The sequence below is a fragment of the Macaca thibetana genome, chromosome 2, assembly GCF_024542745.1.
Source record: "Macaca thibetana thibetana isolate TM-01 chromosome 2, ASM2454274v1, whole genome shotgun sequence".
Classification (NCBI taxonomy): Eukaryota; Metazoa; Chordata; class Mammalia; order Primates; family Cercopithecidae; genus Macaca; species Macaca thibetana.
Genome location: NC_065579.1, coordinates 2,513,677 through 2,537,412, shown reverse-complemented (window position 1 = coordinate 2,537,412; position 23,736 = coordinate 2,513,677). Strand labels below are relative to the sequence as shown.

The 23,736-nt window shown below is 47.2% G+C and overlaps 1 pseudogene; it reads left to right on the top strand.

The window, feature by feature from the left end:
* The first annotated feature begins 16,297 nt into the window (after window positions 1-16,297).
* On the top strand, window positions 16,298-16,391 carry LOC126949564 (uncharacterized; annotated as a pseudogene).
* Window positions 16,392-23,736: the final 7,345 nt, after the last annotated feature.

The following is a 23,736-nucleotide window of genomic DNA, read 5'->3' as shown; positions in this document are numbered from 1 at the left end:
GTCACTGCCACCTCACTGTCACTGTCACCTCACTGTCACTGTTGCCTGTCACTGTCACCTCACTGTCACTGTCACCTCACTGTCACTGTTGCCTGTCACTGTCACCTCACTGTCACTGTCACTGTTGCCTCACTGTCACTGTCACCTCACTGTCACTATTGCCTCACTGTTACTGTCACCTCAGTGTCACTGTCACCTCACTGTCACCGTCACTCTGAAGAAACATTCTGAGTCAAGTGGAGATGTTCTTTTCACATCGGAGTGTCCTTTTCTGTAGGTGGATCAGAGTATAGAGACATCTGGACACAGTTAAGCAGCAGGTCAAGCTGACCTCCCTTCCCTGCCTTCCAGGCAGCAGGTGGCTTCTGAGCATGACCAGGAGCAATGCTGTTCCAATTAGTTCAGGTTAGCGCAGGCCCACAGTGATGTCTCGGGAGCTTCGGCAAAATAGTTCACTTGCTGTGCCTTCATCTCACCAGTGGTCAAAAGAAAGCCATTAAGAGCTTAAGAAAAACGTGAGAGAAAAATTTACAGTTGAGAAAATTCTATTATGCTGTGTTTCCTTTGAACTGGGATAAAACTGACATTCTACACGTCGTCATGGCAGAGCGCTTTTCCACTAGACTTGACCTCAAGGCCTGAGAACGGAGGGAAGAGTCCACCGAAGACTCCTCGTCCGGGGCAGCAGCGACTAGGAGGCGTGCACGTGCCTTTCAGGTCTCAGGTCAGAGAAAATTTCAGAAACAAGAAGGTAAAAGGAAAAAGGGAAGAAAGGCATTCAGTCCATTTCTCTGTGAATGCCCCACTCCTTCCTTCGGTGGCGAAAGGGGTCTCATCCCCAGTCATTGCTCCTGCAGACGGAGCAGGGGCAGGGCAGCGTGGAGGGAAGCCAGGCAGGGCAGCCTGCTGCCGCGCTCAGATATCTAAACCTGCCGAGGCTCTCCGAGTTAATCTCCCCCAGCCATGACCTCATGGGGACAAGATGTGTGTGTTTCGTGCCAGGGTGAGACTGTGGCCTCACACAAATAAAAGTTTATGAGGTTTAAAATAATTCACTGCTCTGAATGTACAACAGTGACGCAGGGAGTACACACCCAGAGAGGATTCCGGCCCAATTGCCAAGTTGACGGTCTTTATGGAGGACATAAACAGGATTCCGTTCCGTTCCTCAAATACTTCCCAAGTTCCTACTGTGTGCCAGTGCTGAGCTAGACACTGAGGATACGAAAATAAATCCGCCATGCCCTCTGACCTGAAAGAGCCGATAACTCTAGGCAGGGAGATCAAACAGAAACTCAAACATCTACCTTCAGCAGATTTTTTTTTTTTTTTTTGAGACACAGTCTCACTCCAGGCTGCAGTGCAGTGGTGCGATCTCGGCTCACTGCAACCTCCACCTCCTGGGTTCAAGCGATTCTCCTGCCTCAGCCTCCTGACTAGCTGGGATTACAGGCATGAGCCACCACGCCCAGCTAATTTCTGTGTTTTTAGTAGAGACAGGGTTTCACCGTGTTAGCCAGGCTGGTCTCGAACTCCTGACCTCGTGATCCACCCGCCTCGGCCTCCCAAAGTGGTGGGATTACAGACGTGAGCCACCGCGCCTGGCCCTAGCAGGTATTTTCTGAGGGCCTACTACATGGCAGACATTCAGAACTAGAGATTACTAAAATGGCACTCTAATGGCAAATTAGACTCTCTTTTTTGATCAGCTAAACCAGATTCAATTCCGTTTCATGGGCAAGTCCCTATCATTTAGAAACTTTTAAAAAAGATTTTTAATGCTGTCCTTCCTGCTAGACTGTAAGCTTCATGGGGGCTGGAGCTGCACATGTGCCTTGTCCACAGTGTGTCTTCAGTGCTGAGATGGTGTCTGGTCTGGTGAGTGGTCAAGAAATGCATGAACTTGGGGAAGTACCTAGGTTATGGGGGGAGCGTAAGATGGAGAAGGGATGAAGAACAAAGGGTTCACTCACAAGTTATCCTCTCTCTCTCTCACACACACACACACACACGCACACACACAGGCACAGAATCAATTAAGGACATAGAGTGAGCTGTAGGCCTCAAGCTCCCATGGCTCACCGAACTTGTCATGGTTCCCAGGCTCTGAGCCATCGCATGGCCGACAGCTTGGTTAGTTCTCTCAACACCCACTTCAGCCCCTTGCCCTTGCCATCACTACCACAGAGTCTAGAAAGCTGAAGTACTTAATTTCCCAGCCTCCCTGGCAGCTAGGGATGGCCATGTGATGTAGTTCTGGCCAGTGAGATGTTGACGATGCCTCTGGGCAGGGCTTTTCTTTGAGAATAAAGAGGCGACATCATAAGAAGAGGGTGTTTGCCTTTTGGACCTTCCTGCTGCTCCTCCTTGCTGCCCAGAACCTGGGTCCTGGGAGAAGCTGGTGAGTTGTCACACCAGCACTGGACTGCTCCCCGCTGGGCTTCTTGTTGTGGGAGTGGAAACATTCCCTTCGTTGTCCAGGCCACTCTAGTGTTTCTGTTACTTGTATCTGAACACAAACCATATATATAAAAACTATTATTAGCGAGTTTCCATGTGCCAGAGGCTTTACACCCATCAGCCACCATGCAGAGAAGAACCAAGAGCTAACATTTGTTGAGCATTTACTTTGTGCCAGGCATTATTGCAAGTTATTTACTTACATGGATCTACTCTTTACTACTCACCTTATTATCAACCCCATTTTACAGATGAAGAGACGGGTTTAGCTGGTAAACACCTGATGAGGGGGCAGAAATGCTCACCAGCTCTGGTGGCAGCTCCCCTGATCTCTGTAATAAAGTGATTCTCAAAGGGCGACCTCCAGACTGCAGCATCAGCATCCCCTGGGAATTCTGAAAGGGGCAGATTCCCAGTCGCCACCCCAGACCTCCCGGGTCAGGTGCGCTAGGGTAGGAGCCAGCCCTCCAGGCGTCTCGGTTGTGTTTGCAGGCCTGAGAGCGCTGCCTCGTGCAGGTGGGGGGCCTCTCGCGCCCTCTTCTTCCCTTGTTGCAGCTCCTGGTAGACTCCTCCTTGGGCTCCAAATCTTGGGGTACTGGTTGAACTCTGCAGCTGCCTTTATGTAACAAGAATAAAAATTCTTTGCTGTTGTGGACCTAGGTCCTTGTCAGGTCCCCAGAGCTGCCTGAACTCAACGGTGTCCCAAGACACCATCTGTGCGACGTCACGAACAAATCTTTGTAACTCTGAGTTCACCCAGCCCAGCCCCTCCTCAGGCTGGATCTGTTCATTTGCCACTCCGAGCCCTCTGGCCTCTTTCTTCTCACACAGGTCACAACCTTACCTGGAGCTCCCACTTCCTTCCCATTCTTTCTTCTCCATGTTTGACCCAGGCAGCCTTGAAGGGTCTCTGACATAGGCCCTGGAGCCACACTGGTGCTTCTCATTTCCATTTAGTTACTTTTTTTTCTCATAGACTCAGAGCTCGAAGGGGCCTGAAGAGCACGCAGTTCAACCCCCTGATTTTATGGGAAAACCAAGGCTCAGGGAGAAGGAGGGATAGGTCCGTGTCCATCGGAGAGTTTGTGACAGAATGGTGTACAGCTCCACTCTGCAGTACAGGACGCCACCTCTCTGACACCCAAGAGCACTTTCATGTCACCAGCTCAGGACACACACCTACCGATTGCCCTGGGGACAAACAGGCACCAGACACTTCAGCTCCTGTGGGTCAGTGTTAAAGACCCAACTCTGGACTAACCCACACTCACGGGCGTTCCTCATGAGGTGTGGACAGAAATCTCAAACCAATGAGGTGGGAAGGAGAGAGGACAGGGCTACCGGCTGGCTGGGAGGAGACCAGAGAATTTCCATAGCAACAATTCCTTTTGGATGGAAGTCAGCCCAGGCTTGGGCTGTCCATGGGGAATGCTAAAGAGCTGTTCATGATGTTGATAGGGTTGAGGAAGAGAAAACTGAAGGTCATAAGGAGAAGGGCATCTAACGAAAGCAGAGAGTGACTGGGTTTGTTTTCTCCAAGGCCACAAAGGAGATAAAGACAGGCCCTTCCAGAATGGAAGGGCCCATTTGCTGCTGTGTTCCCTTAGCACGAGGCCCCATTTCTCAAGACAATGGAGGCAAAGGGACATCATGCCTCCAAGCTGAGTCTCAGACGAGGTCCTCTGCCTGCTCTGGAGGATGGCCTAATAGAGGCTAAGCTAGTTGAATTAAATTGTGCCACATCCAGGTGCCCAGCATAATTTTCAAGTGATATGAACATCAGAACCCTTGTTCTGGATAGGTTATCTAGAGATGCCTCCTGGCATTCTCAGGCAGCCGGTTTCTTCCTGAGGAATTTCCACTAATCTCTTCTCCAGGAATAGATCTTGGCTCTTAAGGCAGTGTCAGTGAGTTCAAGATGTAGCTTGGCTCCAGCTTTCATATCACCAAGCAAAGTGCCCTAGCTGTAGGCAAAGGCTGGAGATTTGCAGAGCCTTTTCTGGGACCCTAAAACGAGGATGGTTGCAGTGGTCTGGAATCTCTGGAGTCTTCCCTGCTTCAGGAACCTGAGGACTAAGTTTGAGGGGGAAAGAGGTGGCACTGAGGGAGAGCAGAAACTCATGTCCTTAGGATAAGCCTAGCTGCTCTCTGACCCACTTCTCCTTCCTCATCCACCCTTTCGCTCTGTGGCAGCCTCCCAACTTCTCTGCCTTCCATCTTCATGCCAAGCACATTTAAACAATTTGGGGTGGAATAGTATTTGTTAGTTTTGGGCTCTGATTCTCTATGGGAGTGATCTTCAACCAAACAGAAAAGGTAATGGTAAAATACCTCATTCAGATTTACTTCAAAATGATATGAAATGGGGAGGTGGGTGGGGTTACCGCTGCAGCAGGATTGGCTCTGAGTGGATAATTGCTAGAGCTGGGTGACGGCATTATTCACAACAGCCAAAAGGTGGAAGCCACGTAAGTATCGACAGACGAAGGGATAAACAAAACGTGGTATGCACAGTGGAACACTATTAGCCTTAGAGAGGAGGGAAATTCCAACACATGCTGCAACGTGGATGCAACTCGAGGGCATTGCGCTGAGTGAAATACGCCAGTCACAGAAGGACAAATACTGTTTGATTCCACTTACAGGAAGTAGTTGGAGTAGTCAAATTCCTAGAGACAGAAAGTAGGATGGTGGTTGCCAGGGGCTGGGGAGGGAGGAAGGCGGATGTGTTGTTTAATGGGTGTACAGTTTCAACTTTACAAGATAAAAACAGTTCTGGAGATGGTTACAGAACAATGTGAGTGCAATTAACACTACTGAACCATATCCCTAAAATGGGTAAGATGGTAAATTTTATATCTATTTTACTTCAAGTAAAAATTTTAGGCCGGGAGTGGTGGCTCACATCTGTAATCCCAGCACTTCGGGAGGACGAGGTGGGTGGATCGCTTGAGACTAGGAGTTCAGGACCAACCTGGCCAACATGGTGAAATCCCATCTCTTCTAAAAACACAAAAATTAGCCAGGTGTGATAGGCACCTGTAATCCCAGCTACTTGGGAGGCTGAGGCAGGAGAATCGCTCGAACCCGGGAGGCAGAGGCTGCAGTGAGCCGAGAAGATCACGCCACTGCACTCCAGCCTGGGTGACACAGTGAGACTCTGTCTCAAAAAACAAACAAAACAACTCTGAGGTAGTGATACAGGGACTACCTGACTCTAGAGACCAGAAAACCTGAATAGAGTGTGAAGAAACAGGGATTCTGGACAGCAGCAGCTTCATGTGTCAACCTTCCCTCCACATACCATACCACTCCAGCCGCTACCCACCACCTCTTCCAAGCCAAGTTGTTAATGGGGCCAGCAGGTAGGCAAGAGCCTGAAGGAAATATGCTGGGTTGGCGAAGTGGGGCTTTCTCCCCTCTAAGAGAGCCTGGATGAGATTCTAAGGGAAGTATGGCTCTGGCCACATTCACATATTTGTCTCCCTAGCCCCCAAAAAGCTAAGGAGGAACTGAGCAGGTGAGCTGTGAGACCCGGGAGCAGCTCTTCTTGCTCAATGGGGAATGCCTACCGGTCTTCCTGCTCTTACCTGGACCCCCAGGGACCAATAGCACCGAGGCCCCTCCACAACCTGTGGTTTTCTAGCTGCTGAGCCACAGGGGTCAGGCAAAGAAACAAAACAACATACCAAGGAGGCCGAAGGCACAAAGGGAGGAACGCACCAAAATTCCAGAACGGGCTTTCGCAGAGCTTCCAAGGAGACAGAGCACAGTGCAACAACAACAACAGCAGCAGAAGAACTCAACGAAAATGACCGGAAACTTCAAAACATTCTTTTTTTTTTCTTTGTTTTGAGATAGAGTCTCGCTCTGTTGCCCAGGCTGAAGTGCAGTGGCTTGCTCTCGGCTCACTGCAGCCTCTGCCTCCCGGGTTCAAGTGATTCTCCTGCCTCAGCCTCCTGAGTAGCTGGGATTACAGGCATGTGCCACCATGCCTGGCTGATTTTGTATCTTTAGCAGAGACGGGGTTTCACCATGTTGGCCAGGTTGGTCTTGAACTCCTAACCTCAAGTGATCCACCCGCCTCGGCCTCCCAAAGTGCTGGGATTACAGGCGTGAGCCACCGTGCCTGACCAAAACATTCTTTTTTAACCAAAAAGCGAAATGGATAATTTAAGTGGAAAGGTAGCCAGAGATGAGGCTTGAATTTGTGACTTGACAGATGAATGTGAAGAATACTGCAAACCACAGAGCAAAATGCAGAGGGGTAGAAACTGTCAGGGAAAATGGGAGCCATTTGCAGGGCAGATTTAGGAGACCTAACAGGGGATCAATAACTGAATCGCAGAGGACAATAAGGACAAAAAGATACAGACTCCTGGGTTATACAGACTGCAGCCTTGGAATTCTGTACCTGCCAAGCCATCATTCACACACAGGAGTGAAGCGCGCGCGCACACACACACACACACACACACACAGATTCAAAAATTACATCACTCACATGCAGTCTCTGAAGAAAAGAGTTTTAAAGACCTCAACCAAAATAAGCCAGGTGCAGAGGCTTACGCCCTGTAATCCTAGGACTTAGGGAGGCCAAGGCGGGTGGATCACTTAGGTCATCTCAGAAAAAAAAAAAACTTCAGCCAAAATCCAATGAATTCTAACAGAGAAGAAAAGAGGAAACAGAAGTGAATTATCATTCATCATTCTATCACATTCATGCTTAACTATATATGTGTGTGTGTGTGTATATATATACATATTTAACTATATATACCCACATATGTGTGCATATGTATATTTATGTATGTATTGATATATACACATGTATTGTTAAGTATAAATGAATAATGACAGACTGTCTGGAAATGTGTAACACTGAGGATTCTTAAAATAGAAGTGAAATACTGCAAAGGAAATTCTCAACCTCCCGAGTAGCTGGGATTACAGGCATGCGCCACCACACCTGGCTGATTTTGTATTTTCAGCAGAGACGGGATTTAGAAAGAAAAGTGCTAAACAGTTTCAGCTGCACCTGGATGTTGGCAACAGGGCATGGGGAGTAAAAGCATCCCATAGACTAATTGGGGTGACAGGAAGAAATTTGGGAAAGTAACAGTATTCTGAATATCTCATTGGTGGAGGGAAGAAGCACCTGAAGGGGAGGAATAGTCAGAGAATAGAGTGTCTAAGTGGAGAAATCATATCTCGTATCCCTATAATACTAAAGAAATAGAGTTTGATTATGAACACCAGGAAAGGAAAGGTGATATAACCATTCATGGAATGAAAATGTCCACATTAATAAGGATGGAAAGCAGCCTGAGCAAGCCACTAAAATTAAGGAAAAAAAAATCATGAGAAACATAAGCTGGAAGGAATAAAATGAAATACAGCAGTTGCACACTAAATGTGAATGAACTGAATTATCTCTTTCAAAGTCAGAATATAGACTGGGCTAAAAAAACCAAAAATGTATCTTTTTTTTTTTTTCTGAGACGGGGTCTCTCGTTGTCACCCAGGCTGGAATGCAGTGGTGTGATCTCTGCTTACTGCAACCTCTGGCTCCCGGGTTCAAGCAATTCTCCTGCCTCAGCCTCCTAAGTAGCTGGGACTACAGGCGCCCGCCACCACGCCCGGCTAATTTTTGTATTTTTAGTAGAGACGACGGTTTACCATGTTGGCCAGATTGGTCTTGAACTCTTGACCTCAGGTGATCCACCCACCTTGGCCTCCCAAAGTGCTAGGATTACAGAGGCGAGCCATCACGCATAGTCACAAAAATCTATCTCAATCCTGTTTACAAGAAACAGACTTTAAATGGAGTGATAAAGGAAAGTTTAAAGTTGAGGAATAGATCCTTGTAGACAGGAAATTTTACTACATGGTAAGAGTGCTATTCACATGATCAGGGAATAGATTTGATTTCCACAAAGAATGCTGGCACAATCAGATATTCATTTGGAAAAAAGCAAATTTGGATCAAAAAGAAATCACCTGGGCCGGACACAGTGTCTCACACCTGTAATCCCAGCACTTTGGGAGGCCGAGGCAGATGGATCACCTGATGTCAGGCATTCAAGACTAGCCTGGCCAACATGATAAAACTCCATCTCTACTAAAAATACAAAAATTAGCCTGGCATGGTGACGCACGCCTGTAATCCCAGCTACTCAGGAGGCTGAGGCAAGAGAATCACTTGAACCCAGGAGATGGAGGTTGCAGTGAGCAAAGGTAGCACCACCGCACTCCAGCCTGGGTAACAGAGTGAGATGCCAGCTCTAAAAAAACAAAAACAAAAATAAAGAAATCACATGAAGCAAAATAGACACACTCAAGAAAATTAAAAGACAAGCAACAGATTCAGAGAAAATGTTTCCAGCATATGCTTATTAATAATAGACAAAGAAGTAATAGCTATAATTTATAAAGATATCCTACAAATCAATAAGAAAAAGGCAAGCTACCAAATACAGCAGTGGGCAAATAATATGTACATATCACAGAAGAGAAAAGCCAAATGGCCAACAAACCCATAAAATGATATTCAGCCTCACTTGGAATAAATGGGAAAAAGCGCATTAAAGTAAGGCAATGCCTTTTTTCTCTCATTGGATTGATGCAAATGTTAAAGATTTATAATATCAAGTGATGGCAAGGGTTTGGGGGAGTATAAATCCAATCTCTGTGGAAGTTAATTTAACATCTAATATAATTGTTCTGCTTAAATCTAATAGGAGCTTAAATGTGCCTTTCTTTTGACTCAGAAGTTCTACTTCTTCTCTTTATTCTAGAAGGCATGTGCAAGAAGCGATGCACAGGATGCTTAGTGCAGCATTGCTGTAAGAAAACACTGGAAAAGCCGGGCACGGTGGTTCACACCTGTAATCCCAGCACTTTGGGAGGCCAAGCTGGGTGGATCACGAGGTCAGGAGATCGAGACCATCCTGGCCAACACGGTGAAACCCCATCTCTACAAAAAATACAAAAATTAGCTGGCATGGTGGTGCGTGCTTGTAATCCCAGCTACTCGGGGAGGCTGAGGCAGAATTACTTGAACCAGGGAGTTGGAGGTTGCAGTGAGCTGAGATCGCTCCACTGCACTCCAGCCTGGCGACAGAGCAAGACTCCATCTAAGAAAAAAAAAAGAAAAAGAAAAGAAAAGACTGGAATAAGCTAATGTCCACCAATAAAGAAGTGGCTTAATAAACCTTGACACATACAGACGATGGTATCTTGCAGCTGTTACCCTCAGATACTATACATCGAATACATAGAAAGATTAAAAAGGTATCTTTGACATACTGTAAAGGGAAAGAATCAAGCTGCAGAATAATTTATACCAAACACCACTTTTGTAAAACACAAACTAACAAACCCACAAAACTATATTACACCTGGATTTTATAGGTATGTAAATGGGGAGAGGATTGGGATTGGGGCTGAGCAAAAGGAACTTTAGCTTTATTTATATTGTTTGAGTGTTTTGCAGTAAGAATGTAATCATAAATTACATATGTGGAAATAAAATATATCTTTAACCCATAGCAAGAAGAAAGACCTTCATGCTTTGAAGGGCAAATGCATTCATTCACAACGGGGTGTTAAGTGCCCACTGTAGGCCAGTTGCTGTTGGAGAGAAAAACACGCTTGCTGTCCAGCTGTGTCCTGGAGGCTCTGTCTGTCTAGTAGAGGAGACAAGACTTGTAAACCAGTAAGCGAAATATGTCAGCAAAATATGTTCTGCGCCATGGGAGGCACACAAACAAATGCGTGGAACTTGTGAGAGGAGATTAGCTCCTGGGGATAAAAAGGGGGAGGAGAAAGAAGCAAGAAAGCCTTCATAGACAAAGCAGTGTGTGTGTGTGTGGGGAGGGGTGTGCGTGTGTGTGGTGTGTATGTGCAGTGTCATGTGCAGTATGTAGTGCGTGTGTCGTGTGCTGTGTGTATACAGTGTATATGTGGTATGTGCACATATGCATGTGGTCTGTGTGTTGTATGCTGTGTGCATGCATGTGTGGTTTGTGTGCAGTGTGCATGTGACATGTGCCCGTGTGTATGTGGTCTGTGTGTTGTGTGTGGTGTGTGTGCCGTGTATATGTGGCATGTGCCCGTGTGTGTGGTTTGTGTGTTGTGTGTGGTGTGTGTGCCGTGTATATGTGGCATGTGCCCGTGTGTGTGGTCTGTGTGTTGTGTGTGCCGTGTATATGTGGTATGTTCTCATGTGTATGTGGTCTGTGTGGTGTGTGTATGTGGTCTGTGTGGTGTGTGTGGTGTGTGTACCGTGTATATGTGGCATGTGCCCATGTGTATGTGGTCTGTGTGTTGTGTGTGGTGTGTGTGCCGTGTATATATGGTATGTTCTCATGTGTATGTGGTCTGTGTGGTGTGTGTGGTGTGTATGCCGTGTACATGTGGCATGTGCCCGTGCGTGTGGTCTGTGTGTTGCATGTGGTGTGTGTGTCGTGTATATGTGACATGTGCATGCGTGCATGCCTGTGTTCCCACATACACATGTGGCAGAGGCTGGAAAGCAGTGGCGGGGGCGGAGGGAAGAAAGCCCTCAGTGTGGCACATGTGAACAGCACAGACGAGAGGTGAATTTGGGCACATGGGTGAGCAGTGAGCACGGTGGGTTTGACTGGCCTGATTGGGGAGGGTGGGTTGGAGACACAAGTGAGTGACGAAAGTAGAAAGAGGGGCCAAGGTGAAAGTGCTCATTCACTGAGCAGGCATCTCCTGGGTGCCAATCGTGCACCAGGCCCTGTCTCCTCCTCGAGAACTTCGCTGTCTAATGGGGAGTGGGGAGAAGCTTTTGGGGGGCAAGTATGTAATTTTATATTTTAAAATAACTGCAATACAACATGCATGCCTGACTACAGAATAAAAATGGCCAGGCTGAGAAGTTTGGATTCCATTTCTAAGGTAACAGGGAGCCCCAGAAGGTGTTTGAGTGGAGGAGTGACACGCTGTGTTTTAGGAATCTCACCATGGCGTTGTGAGTGGGGTGGACTCTCAAGGCAGGGAGCTGAGCAGAGTGGCTGCAATGGGTCTAGCCGGAGGAGGCTGAGACAATGGTCTGGCCAGGAGGGGAGTAAAGAGGAGAGAGAATGGGAAACAACAGATCTGAGCACTATTGTAACGGGAAGGTTGTCAGGATTTGGTGAGTTTGGTCTTGAATAGACTGCCTTTGAAGTATTTTTGGAACACCCGAGCAGGGGTGCATCATAGGAAGTTGGATAAAAGGATCCGAGGAAGGCCAGCTGGCTGGAGATAATGGCAGATCCAGGAGTCCTTGCTTGTGGTGGAGGAAAGAGTGTGGTAGAGATCAGTCAAGGAGAGCGTTGATGGGATGAGAAGAGGAAAGAAGGTCACTCTGGAATCTCTCAGGATCCAACAGGACAGGAACAGACCTGGGGAAAGAGGCCAGGATTTTGTTTCCCCAGGACAGTCACAGAAGAGTCAACAGAGGATTCGGTTCTGGCACCTCCACCCCAAACTTGGGCTCCTATCTTCCAAGGGCAGGAGGGCCCTCTGATTCTGCTTGTGCAGCTGGCACTGGCCATGCAGAGCTGCCTCTGGGAGTTGACTGGGTGAGGCCGAAAAAAGAAAACAGGGCCTCAACTACAGCGTGGAGGTGGGTGGATGAACCTGGACACTCAGGATATCAGGGCTACTAACAGCATCAACGGACTCGTGGCAGCCTCTGATTGGCTTAGGGTGGTCATGTCCACGGTGGTGGTGCTCTGCCCCTTCGCCTTCATGTTGTTGTTCGCTGGCTTCTTCCCAATAGTTTCCTTTGGGACGCAAATTTTCCAGGCCACAGAAGAGGAGAGAAGGAGCAGACACGTCCTCCGGCCTGCGTGTGAACCAAAGTTCACCCATGGTGAGTGGCAGGCATCTTCTACAACCCTGGATTAAAGGCTCGTTCAATGTAGATTTTTGTCTTTATGTCACTCAGATGTCATTTTTCCATGAATAAAGGGCAAGCTGAGTCTAACCTTCCAGGACTCCATGATTTGGCTCCACACTGCTGAGCTGTGCCTGCTAGCTGCAATGTGTGCCTCCTGATCCACTCTCCACCCTCTGTCATCCTGCTCTCCACCCAAGACTGACCTAGAGCAGCTCCCTGGCTTCTGTTGGGCTCAGCCAAAGGGAAGCTCTAGGACACCTGAGGAAGGGAGGACTGTGAGGTCGTGGGATCTCAGTGTGGATCCTGGTTTTATGGCCAAAGCTTGCAATATTACCAGCCCACAATTATGAACAAAATGTTAGATATGAAAGCAAATCTCTATTGAGAATGAGAAAAGAAATGGTGACAAATTACACTTTTTAAAAAGCTTATAAACAACACAGATATCATAAAATGTAGAAAAATAACAATATGTTTTCTTAATTGCCTAGAAAACTCTACAATACCTTTTTCCCATATCTTTCTGCTGCATATGCTTTACCTCTCATACAATAACCGTGTAATATAATTGCCCACAGAAAGAATGGAAATATAACCCAGTCTTCAGTAGGCTTGGTTGAAATTTTATTTTACTTTTTTATTTTATTTTATTTTATTTTATTTTTTGAGATGGAGTCTTGCTCTGTCACCCAGGCTGGAGTACAGTGGTGTGATCTCAGCTCACTGCAACCTCCATTTCCCAGGTTCAAGTGATTCTCCTGTCTCAGCCTCCTGAGTAGCTGGGATTACAGATGCGTGCCACCACACCCGACTAATTTTTGTGTTTTTAGTAGAGATGGGGTTTCGCCGTGTTGGCCAGGCTGGTCTTGAACTCCTGACCTCAAGTGATCCACGTGCCTCAGCCTCCCAAAATACTGGGATTACAGGACTGAGCCACCACACCTGGCCTGAAATTTTATTGTTTATCATTGATCATCTAGAACTGTTTCAGTTTCACCACTCATTGTAACATCATGTGGAATTTTGAGATTATTGTCAAATGATAGAACATCAAATGATGGAATATTATCATTTTCTTCCGTATATAACTAAGATTTAGGACATTTCAAACTTCCTTGTGCAGGAAGTAATCTTAATTACTCTTTGGGCTGATGACACTTATGTCCGTTTGTCTTTGGTGTCCCCATTGTAGTGACGTATCATGAGACACGTTATCATCTGTGGAGGGAGCTGTGGCCACTGCACAGATTCCCTCTTCAGGCCAACACAGCCGTCCTTTAGCTGCTGGGGATATCAGACTGGCTGAGGCCACATTTCTGACAAGCTTCTCCCAGTCCTGCCATCCTCATTTCCTCACACCGTCTGTCTCCTGAGAGCATGCCACAGTCAGCCTCGGGCCCACAACTTTTCATTTCATGGTCAGCCTGCAGGGAACCCAATCTAAGACAGCTTCAAAGATGTCAGCATTTTTTATCAAAGTAGCAAGAAATGTAAAGCTTTTCCCAGTGAGCGAATATGCTTTACTTCCCTTCAACAACAAGATTACCAACTGGTCCAAGGGCCTTTATTTCTACCTGCATTTCCTTGCTTCTTCTTAAAAAATTACTACTTTTGGTATGCTCTGAAATGGTGTTAGGCTTATAGGCTACAAACATGAAGTTTAAGAATTTCTGAAGGGTGAGACCCCATTTTAAAAGAAAATAGTATGGTGTATTTAGAGTTGCATGTACTACATGATATTTCTGACCATGAGAACTGAATTCTCCACTTACAATTGTATGTCTGATGATGGGAAGAATTTTCCATAGGCTATCTTCTGGTTCCGTACCTTACAAACCTCTGTTCTCTTCCACTAACCACATACACCTTGCAATATGACCTATCATTACCTTCAAGTCATGACACTAGGTGAGTTGGAGGTGAGAGTATTCCTAAAAGCCATTCTGACATCAGGACAGCTAGCGATGAATTAATTATATTCAGACGTGACTGTGGGCGGGTGCAGTGGCTCATGCCTATAATCCCAGCACTTTGGGAGGCTGAGGTGGGTGAGTCACTTGAGGTCAGGAGTTCGAGACCAGCCTGGACAACATGGTAAAACCTTGTCTCTACTAAAAGTACAAGAATTAGCTGGCTGTGGTGGCAGGTGCCTGTAATCCCAGCTACTCGGGAGGCTGAGGCAAGACAATCACTTGAACCCGGGAGGCAGAGATTGCAGTGAGCTGAGATTGCGCCACTGCACTCCAGCCTGGATGACAGAGTGAGACTCCATCCTAAAGAAAAAAAAAAAAAGAGGTGACTGTGAGCAACTTGCATATACCCAACCAAACCAAAACCCATCTCCCCTTAACCAGATCCTAAAAATGCCCACAACGACTCCAAAGTCACCCAACCACGTGATGTGTGTAGTGGAGGGAACCTGGGATTGAAACTATCTTATTCTGCAAAATTTACAAATGTGTGACATATGAATACATTGCTAGAACTCCTCCCAGCTTTGGAAGTCACCTGTGCAAGCGTGGGATCCTGAAGCTGAAACCTCGCCAGCGTCACTCCAAATCCAGCTCTGCCTGGGTCTCTCCCTGCAAGGCTGCCTCCAGCTTGCTGTGCCCTTGGACTGAAGTCTTCTGCTCCGTCTAAGTCAAGTTGCTCTGCAGGACTCTCTGTTCTGGTCTTTGTCTCTTTGTGCCTAGAGGTGATAACACCTTGGCTCTTACTGAGACCAGTTAACTGCACTATTCTTTGTGGTTTCCCTATGATCACGCCTTTGCAAATAAACTCTCCTGGAATGATCCCATTTTAATTGTGTCCTCTGTTTGCCGTTGGGACTCTGACCGGTCATTGCTCACTCTTCCCCAACAAACACCCCTATTTCCCTCAAGCTGCCCCAACTCTCTGCCTTCCTCAACCCAACCCCAGCTTACACCATCTGCCTCCCCAGAATGTCCTAAGCAAACCCTGCCCATTCCTCCAGGCCCAGCTGACCCTGTCCTCCCCAGCCAGAGCGGTGCTCAGGAAACCCCCTGCCGGCTGAACGCATGTTTGAACATTATGTGGGCAGTGTCTGCCTGCAGAAGCTCCAGAGAAGGAGGAGGGGTTCCTGAAGATATCGATTTCATAATTAGGCCTCAGAGAAAGAGGCTCTTGGCAGCATCTTTCCTGGAGACCAGAATCACTGCTTACCCCGCCACGGAGGGAGACCCTGTCACAATGAGGGAGGTTCCTTCCCTCTCCTGGGTGAGGGGCTGGGATTCCCTCTGTCTGTGAGTATGGGAGTGATTAAAAGGGAGACTGGCTGAGTGCCTTACACAAATTATTTCCAGCCACAGCACCCGAGGAACACTGCAGGAACGCACACTGCAGGAACACACACTGCAGGAACGCAGGGCGGAACACAAACGCATCCTTCCGGCTGGGCCTGGCTCAGAAGAGAAAGTCATGTCAGATCCAGAGAAGGGAGCTTCTGGGAGAACAGTGGGCAGAAGGGCAGCGATCCCAGGCAAGCAGAGTCCAGGGCTCCTCCTCTCAGGCTCCATGAAGTAGCTCATTCAGGAAGAGATGGGAAACAGCCTCTGCGCAGGTTAACGGAAGCACGTCACGGCCAGCTCCCAGAAAAGGAGACTGGGAGAAGAGTAGGAGCCAGGCCTTTTCTTCCACAGGGCAGACAGTCGGGGGAGGCTTTGCTGCTGCCCAGGCAGGAGACAGCCATGGGGCCATGTATATTCCTGCAGTGATAAAAACGGAGGCCCAATTTCGGCCACAGAGGCGATTCCTATCCCAGAGAAGGCAGGAACTCTGCTTAGCATGTGGGGTACTTCGGGAAAAGTAGAGTGGAGCACGGGACCCACCTCTCCGCTCTGACTTTCTGAGTCTTGAGCCCCAAACTGTAGGTACTTTCAAACAAGAAAGGTACTGAGAAAGAGTCTTTTGTAGTTTATAAGTGCGATGGTTGGGTTCGAGAGGTGCCTCCCTCAAACCTTTCAGACATTGTCATCGGCAAGTTACCTGCCTGAGGTGAAAAAGAGAAAGAAAAAAAGGCAGCAAATATCTGGGGATTTTCTTTCACTGGTTGCTTTTAAATGCTTTAAAATTAAGAGACATTTTTATCCCCTTCATAAAGCTGGAAAGATATGCCGGTCTAAAAGTAAGGAAGTGGGCTGGCACGGTGGTTCATGCCTGTAATCCCAGCACTTTGGGAGGCTGAGGCAGGTGGATCACCTGACGTCAGGAGTTCAAGACCAGCCTGACCAACATGGTGAAACCCCATCTCTACTAAAAATACAAAAATTAGCCACGCGTGGGGGCGTGCGACTGTAATCCCAGCTACTCGGGAGGCTGGGGCAGGAGAATCACTTGAACCTGGGAGGCAGAGGTGGTGGTGAGTCAAGATTGCGCCACTGCACTCCAGCCTGGGTGACAGAATGAGACTCTCTCAGAAATGAAAAACAAAAAATAGAAAAATAAAGGTAAGGAAGTGACTGATTACCTCTTGGTTCCCACGTGAGTGTATGGGCGTGGGCGATGGTAGTGGTGATCATAGTCAGTGGAACATGTGTGTAGATATAGATATAGATGTAGGTGGAGAGAGAGATACAGATATACGTCACAGTCAGTGAAACTTAATATTAAACATTCATGGAAAGAGCTGTCAGTGCTGACCATGGGCAGCTGATCTGTGACCTAGACCAGCCTCTACTGCTAAAATTATTGTGACCTTAAGCAAGTCAGTTTCCTATTCTGAGCCTAAGTGTTGTCGTGTATAAATGAGGTAGTTGGACTAGATGATATTACTATTGTTTCTGCCAGGTGCGGTGGCTCACGCTCATAATCCCAGCACTTTGGGAGGCTGAGGCGGGCAGATCACAAGGTCAGGAGTTTGAGACCAGCCTGACCAATGTGGTGAAACCCATCTCTACTAAAAATACAAAAATTAGCCGGGCCTGGTGGTGGGTGCTTATAATCCTAGCTACTGGGGAGGCTGAGGCAGAAGAATCGTTTGAACCCGGGAGGCAGCGGTTGCAGTGAGCCAAGATTGTGCCATTTCACTCCAGCCTGGGTGACAGAGCGAGACTCTGTCTAAAAAAAAAAAAAAAAATCGATGTTTCTAGTAAAACCAATTGCAGCCCATTAAGAGAGTAAACAGTTTGTAGTGCTCCCATTAGGTAAGTGCGTTCTGCTTTGTGCAGCTCAGTAAGAGAGCCAGGAGCCATAATACTTGAGTTCCCAGGTTGACTCTGCCTGTTTCCATCTGATGAGCTTGGATAAAGACAACATGTCTCTTTGAGCCTCAGTTTCGGGAAAGGATCCATCACTTCTCCAAAGCTCATGTGCTCAGATCTAGTCTCTCATTCCCCGGAGAAAGGCTTTGTGGTGCAAAAACCAAAATGTCTCGGGTCTCAGTTTGTCACTTCCAGCTAAGGAGACAGATATTTCTGAGCCTTTCCCCTTAGGCGCCCTATCACAAATAATAAACATTAGTCCATCCTGTATCCTGACTTAAGAGGCACCTCAAAATAGAATCCGCTGGGGCTTCATGGAGCATAAATGCCCAGCAGATGAACGCGTCTCGGGGCTTTCTGCATGGAAGCTCCCACTACCTTCTTAAGCCGAGTCACAGTCCCTGACCACATTCTCCTCCTGGATGGCTCAAGCTGGCCAGACTAGTTATGGGACCATTTGGGAGAGGAGAAGACCCATTTCCTTCTGGCAGTTTTCCATGATCTTGAATTCTAGAACCAAAAAGAGCACCCTACTGAGCCTCAATCCCTCAGATTGTGTCAAGGCCACCCCTCCTGCTGATTTATTGGTGACAGAACATGACACGTAACTTCCCTAAACACAGGAGCTGGAAAGAGGGGTGTTTCAATGCGGCAACGGGTGGAATAGGTGAGTACGAAGGCCCTGTCTCAAACCACTGGCTTTGGATCAGGCAAACCCAGATTTGATTCTCAATGGATTACTTTCTAGCTGTGTGAGCTTGAGTAAGTTACTTAACCTCTCTGAACCTCAGTTTCCCCCTCTCTAAACATCTACCTCTCAGCATGATCATGAGGTATAGACACACTATCTAAAGAGCAGTAGCCTCGGTGCACGGGCTTGCATGTATCTAGGGCTCAATAAATTCTAGCTCCGCCTCCCTTCTCCTTCCTTTCACAAAATAATATTAATAACATGACAAGTTGATGACTGTTCATTTGGTAGCATCGTGGACCCGTCATATCAGGCCTGTACCTAACTCTTCAGCCTGTTATTATCCCCCAACCCCTTATCTTGTCTGATCTAGTCATAGGTCAGAGAACCACCCGCCCATTCTCAAATCACACCCTACACTGTGCCATTGTGTTCCCAATTCTTTGCCTAGACTGGTATTTCTCATTTTTCAAGGCCCAGTTCGTCTATTTCTGTCTCCCCATTACCCTCAATACTGGCAGCAAGGCCCTGTTCAAATGCCATGTTATGTGGGAAGCACTCCCTGAATTCTAACAGGAAGTAAATGCTGCCTCTTCTAAGTGAATACAGAGGTTTTGCTGTGCCTCTCATCACTTTTCCCTGCTATAATAAAGAAGTAAGAATATTGGCCCCTGTCCCTCCACCAGCTGACTAGGAAGCTGTTTGAGAAGGATCAACATTGCCGATGCGTCATCCTGGAAACCCTCGGGAGGAAACCCTGGACAGAGCAGAAACCCAGCAAATACTACTGCCTGAATCAATGAATGGAGATTAATATATTTGGAGATGCTGAGAAAGAGAAATTGTACTCTTCAGACAGGGAGTAGAAGGGAAAGAGAAGTTACACCGTCTGCGTACCTATTGTGTGAGATAGATATCGCAGTTCCTAGCTACAGAGGAAGAAAATGAAGCTCGTAGAAGCTAAGTAATGAGGTTATGCAACCATTAATGGGCACAGCTACGTGCTGGGCACCGTTCCCAGAGAGCTGTGCACGTGTCATTTCGTTTAATGCTCACAACAACCATACGAAGCAGTCTTACTCTCATTTTGTAGATGAAGAAGCTGAGGCTCGAAGAAATTAGGTAGGTAACCCAAGTTTACAAAGTTCATGGAGTGAGGGCTGTCAGTTTATACCCAGCACATCAGATGTGGATAATTGGTGGGTACTTCATTTTCTTTAACTGATCATTTTGTCCCCTAGAATCCCAAATCCCACGGAAGAGCAAGAAACAAACAAACAAAAACTTGTCAAGTCAAAGATCTGATTGTTTTTGCAGGGGAAGGGAGGTAAAAGAATTTCGGGTTTTGTTTTTTCCGTTGTCTATTTCTTTTGAACAGTGCTGCGTTCCGATAATTCAAGGCTCAAACTTCCTTCCAGGCCTGTTTGTCCTTCTCTGAGCTTTCCCTCTTTCCCTCCTCCCCGCAGGAAGGCTAGTCCTTGTCCTGTCCCCTGGGTTCTCGCCACCTTAGGAGGGGAAGTCCCTCGCGTGCCTGCTCCCAGTGGCCCAGTTCACACCTGTAGCTGAAGTCCATGCCAGAGGACATGTCTGTTCTCTTGGCCCTGGGCTCATCTAGGGCCTGGTGTTCACCCTCTCTCCCCTTGCTTTTTGCTGCTGGTTCTGTGGCACCCCAGCATTTCCTAGGACAGCCGACCTGGGCCTCCCCCTGGGCCTTGTGGTGCTGGCAATCTTCACAGCGTCTGCTGTGGGTCACGTCCCCCCCTGCCATAGAGGCCTGTGGCAGGCCTGCTGCCCTCAGCTGACCTCTCAGTGACCTGCTTTCTCCACTGGGCCCTCAGAGGCTTCCAGATCAGGCTGGGGAGCACAGAGGTAAGGCGTAGTCCCGCCTCAGGTCAGCTCTCTCCACCCCAGGTCACTGTGAGGCCGTCCACAGGGCAGTCTCCTCCCAGGATTTCTTTAGCAGGAGGGGGATACAAACTACTCTTGGGAACTCCCCCGTACCCGCCCGCTGAACTCACTTCTCTTCTTCTCCCTTGTGGGTTCGGCCTGGCCAGTGAGCCAGGCCACAAGTATCTGGCCACTCGCCCTTCCTCCTTCCCTTCCCTCTTGCCTCCCACTCCCCACAAACCCCTTCTCCACGCCACCTTGATGTTGAAAGGGTTCCTGTCCCTTCTGCTATTTACAGACGTGTTACCTATACCACATTCTCCTCTTTCCCGAGATGCCATTCGTCATTTTCCCTTTCCTAGAGCCATCGTGGCAAAATGGATGCGAGGAAAATACATTAGGAAGCTGTCTTGGGGGCCAGGCATGGTGGCTTACGTCTGTAATCCCAGCACTTTGGAAGGCCGAGGCTGGTGGATCATCTGAGGTCAGGAGTTCAAGACCAGCCTGGCTAAAGGGTGAAACCCCATCTCTATTAAAAAATGCAAAAATTAGCTAGGCGTGGTGGCGGGCACCTGTAATCCGAGCTACTTGGGAGGTTGAGGCAGGAGAATTGCTTGACTCCAGGAGGTGGAGGTTGCAGTGAGCCGAGATCGCACCACTGCAACCCAGCCTGGGCAAAAGAGTGAGACCCTGTCTCAAAAAAAAAAAAAAAAAAAAAAGAAAGTATCTTGAAAAATACTACTCTGAGTCCACTTGTAGCAGGAGGAATTAAACCCAAATACATCCAACGCTAAAGCTTTGCTCTTAAGTACCATTTTTGATACCCCAATGCTGCAGAACTAGAGTAGGTGGATCTGAGATTTGAACCCAGGTCTAAACCAACCTCAAAATCCAAGCTTTTCCAATTAAGCATTTTTCTCCTTCCTCTTTCACCCACAGACCTGCCGGCTCCAGGGTCTGCTGGGTCCCTACCGTGGTCACCTCCCAGCTGAATCCACTTCTAATCTTCTCCAGGGTCAGCTTCAGGGTGAGGGTCTAATGGTGGAAGAACAAAGAAAGACCCTAGTCTTCATCTTACTAGGGTTTCCATACTTAGCAAATCAAAGTATAGAATGCTGGGGTCTGCATTCTCTAACAGCCTGAGCAGGAGTCCTTGACCCCTCACTTCAGCACCAGCTCCTACTTCCTCCCTCCCTGCAAGCAGAGTCCACAAGTATCTCCAATGCTGACTTGAGAATGTTTTCGGAGCAGAAATGCAGAAGATCTTTCTTTCAAAGCACACGTGCATTTGCTTCCCTGCTTTGGATCACTTAAGACAGGCTTGAGCAGCCTCTTAATAGGTTTGTTTTGCGGTTGGTTTATTCCTCCGTTGGGGTGAGTAGATTTCACTTAGCTGTGTAAAGGAAGAAAGGCAGTTTGTAAGCCAAGTGGAGCAGCAAATGTCAGATCAGGCTGAAGGAGGCCGAAGTTTCCCACAGGCCTCAAAAACCCTCTTGAACAACTTACTCTGCTGGTTTAGGGCAAGGGTGGTTTTCTTTTTCCCCCTCAGCCAGACATGTGGGATCTGTTTTACTCACCTGGAAAGTTGCATAATCTTGACAAGCACAAGGCAATTAAGAGATTCCTAGCTGCTGCTGCTACACCCTGGCGGGTGGAAGAAAGGACGCTGGCCTCTAGGATTCAAGACTCGGCCTTTACCGGTAAGCAGACATAGAGAGCAGGCGCGATTCCACAGATATTCTCATCAATGTGAACTAGATGTGTCCAAAATACGCTGGTCATAAATTTCAAGTAGACACAAAAATAATGCACCTCCTTGATTACCTCAGTTATTTACAATTGACTTGGAGAAATCCAGCCTAAGGATTTAATTTGGCAAAACATGTATTGAGTTCCTGATGCATAAAAGGAAGGCCCTGGCCAGGTCAGAGCTTTGATTGCAAAAATAACTAAGACATGGTCTTAAACCTCACATGGTTTCTGGCTACTGGTGGTGGGCGGGGAGGGGAGAAAATGACAATATGAAGTGTCTGCTCCCCTTAAGAAAATCCTCCCTGTGTTAGAGGAGAACATCACACACTGGGGCCTGTCGGGGTGTGGAGGGCAAGGGGAGGGATAGCATTAGGAGAAATACCTAATGTAGATGATGGATTGATGAGTGCAGCAAACCACCGTGGCACATGTATACCTATGTAACAAACCTGCGTGTTCTTCACGTGTATTCCAGAACGTAAAGTATAACAAAAGAAAGAAAGAAAGAAAGAAAGAAAGAAAGAGAGAAAGAAAGAAAGAAAGAGAAAGAAAGAAAGAAAAAGAAAGAAAGAAAGAAAGAAAGAAAGAAAGAAAGAAAGAAAGAAAGAAAGAAAGAAAGAAAGAGAGAGAGAGAAATTTCTCCCTGTCTTAAGCCTGTCCCCTACCCTATTGCTTCAAAGCCTGGTTTCCAGGAAGATTGACATGCATCACCTCCCAGTCCCATCCTGCATCTGCTCCCTGCAGTCCTCTGACTTAGCTTTAACCACCATATCTACCTGCAGATTTTAGTCTTTCTCTCACTAGGGTTCCTATTCTCAGCAAGTCAAAGTAATAAACATACTTAAAAAGCATTCATTTTGAAGAAGGTGGGGATGGTTAATGGCTACAAAAAATAGAAAGAATGAATAAGACCTACTATTTGATAGCACAACAGGCTAACCATAGTCATAATAGCTCTATTGTACATTTTTTAATGACTATAAAAGCGTAGCTGGGTTGTTTGTAACACAAAGGATAACTGCTTGCGGGAATGGATACTCCATTCTCCATGATGTGATCATTTCACATTGCAGGCCTGCATCAGAACATCTCATGTACCCCATAAAGATATACACCTACTGTGTACCCACCAACATTAAAATAAAAAATGTGTTAATTAGACAGTATTTTTTAAAGTATTCATTTCTATCTGAATGCAAATTTAACTGGACATGCTGTATTTTATCTAGCAATGCTATGTCTTACTAGACTTATCTGCTCCCTCTAACCTAGTGACTGTTCTTTCCTTCTTAAAATGATCTTCTTCTTTAGCAGATGTAACATTGACGTGGCTTTCTCCTGATCATCCTCCCTCCCCCTGGGCCACCCACTCAGTCTCTTTCACAGCCTCCCCTTCCCCTCCATGATCCTTAAATGTTGATTTCCATCAGAGCTCCAGCCTCTGTTCTATGTTGATTTCCATCAGAGCTCCAGCCTCTGTTCTTCTCCCTCCTTCAGTCTTCCAGGACATCTTCAACACCTCATCTTCAATGACCTCAGCCAAGGTGGCATCCGCCTGATGAGTCTTCCTCTAGCTCGTAGAGAATACATTCTTGCGCTCACTCCAATCTCTGTGCTTCATGGGCTCTTGGGCAACTCCAAGCAAGATGTATCACAGGTTTCCCAAGATCAGCATCTTGCAAATTTTTTTTTTTTTTTTTTAGTGCAATGGCATGATCTCAGCTCACTGCAACTTCTGCCTCCCGGGTTCAAACAATTCTCCTGCCTTAGCCTCCTGAGTAGCAGGGATTACAGGCATGTGCCACCACGCC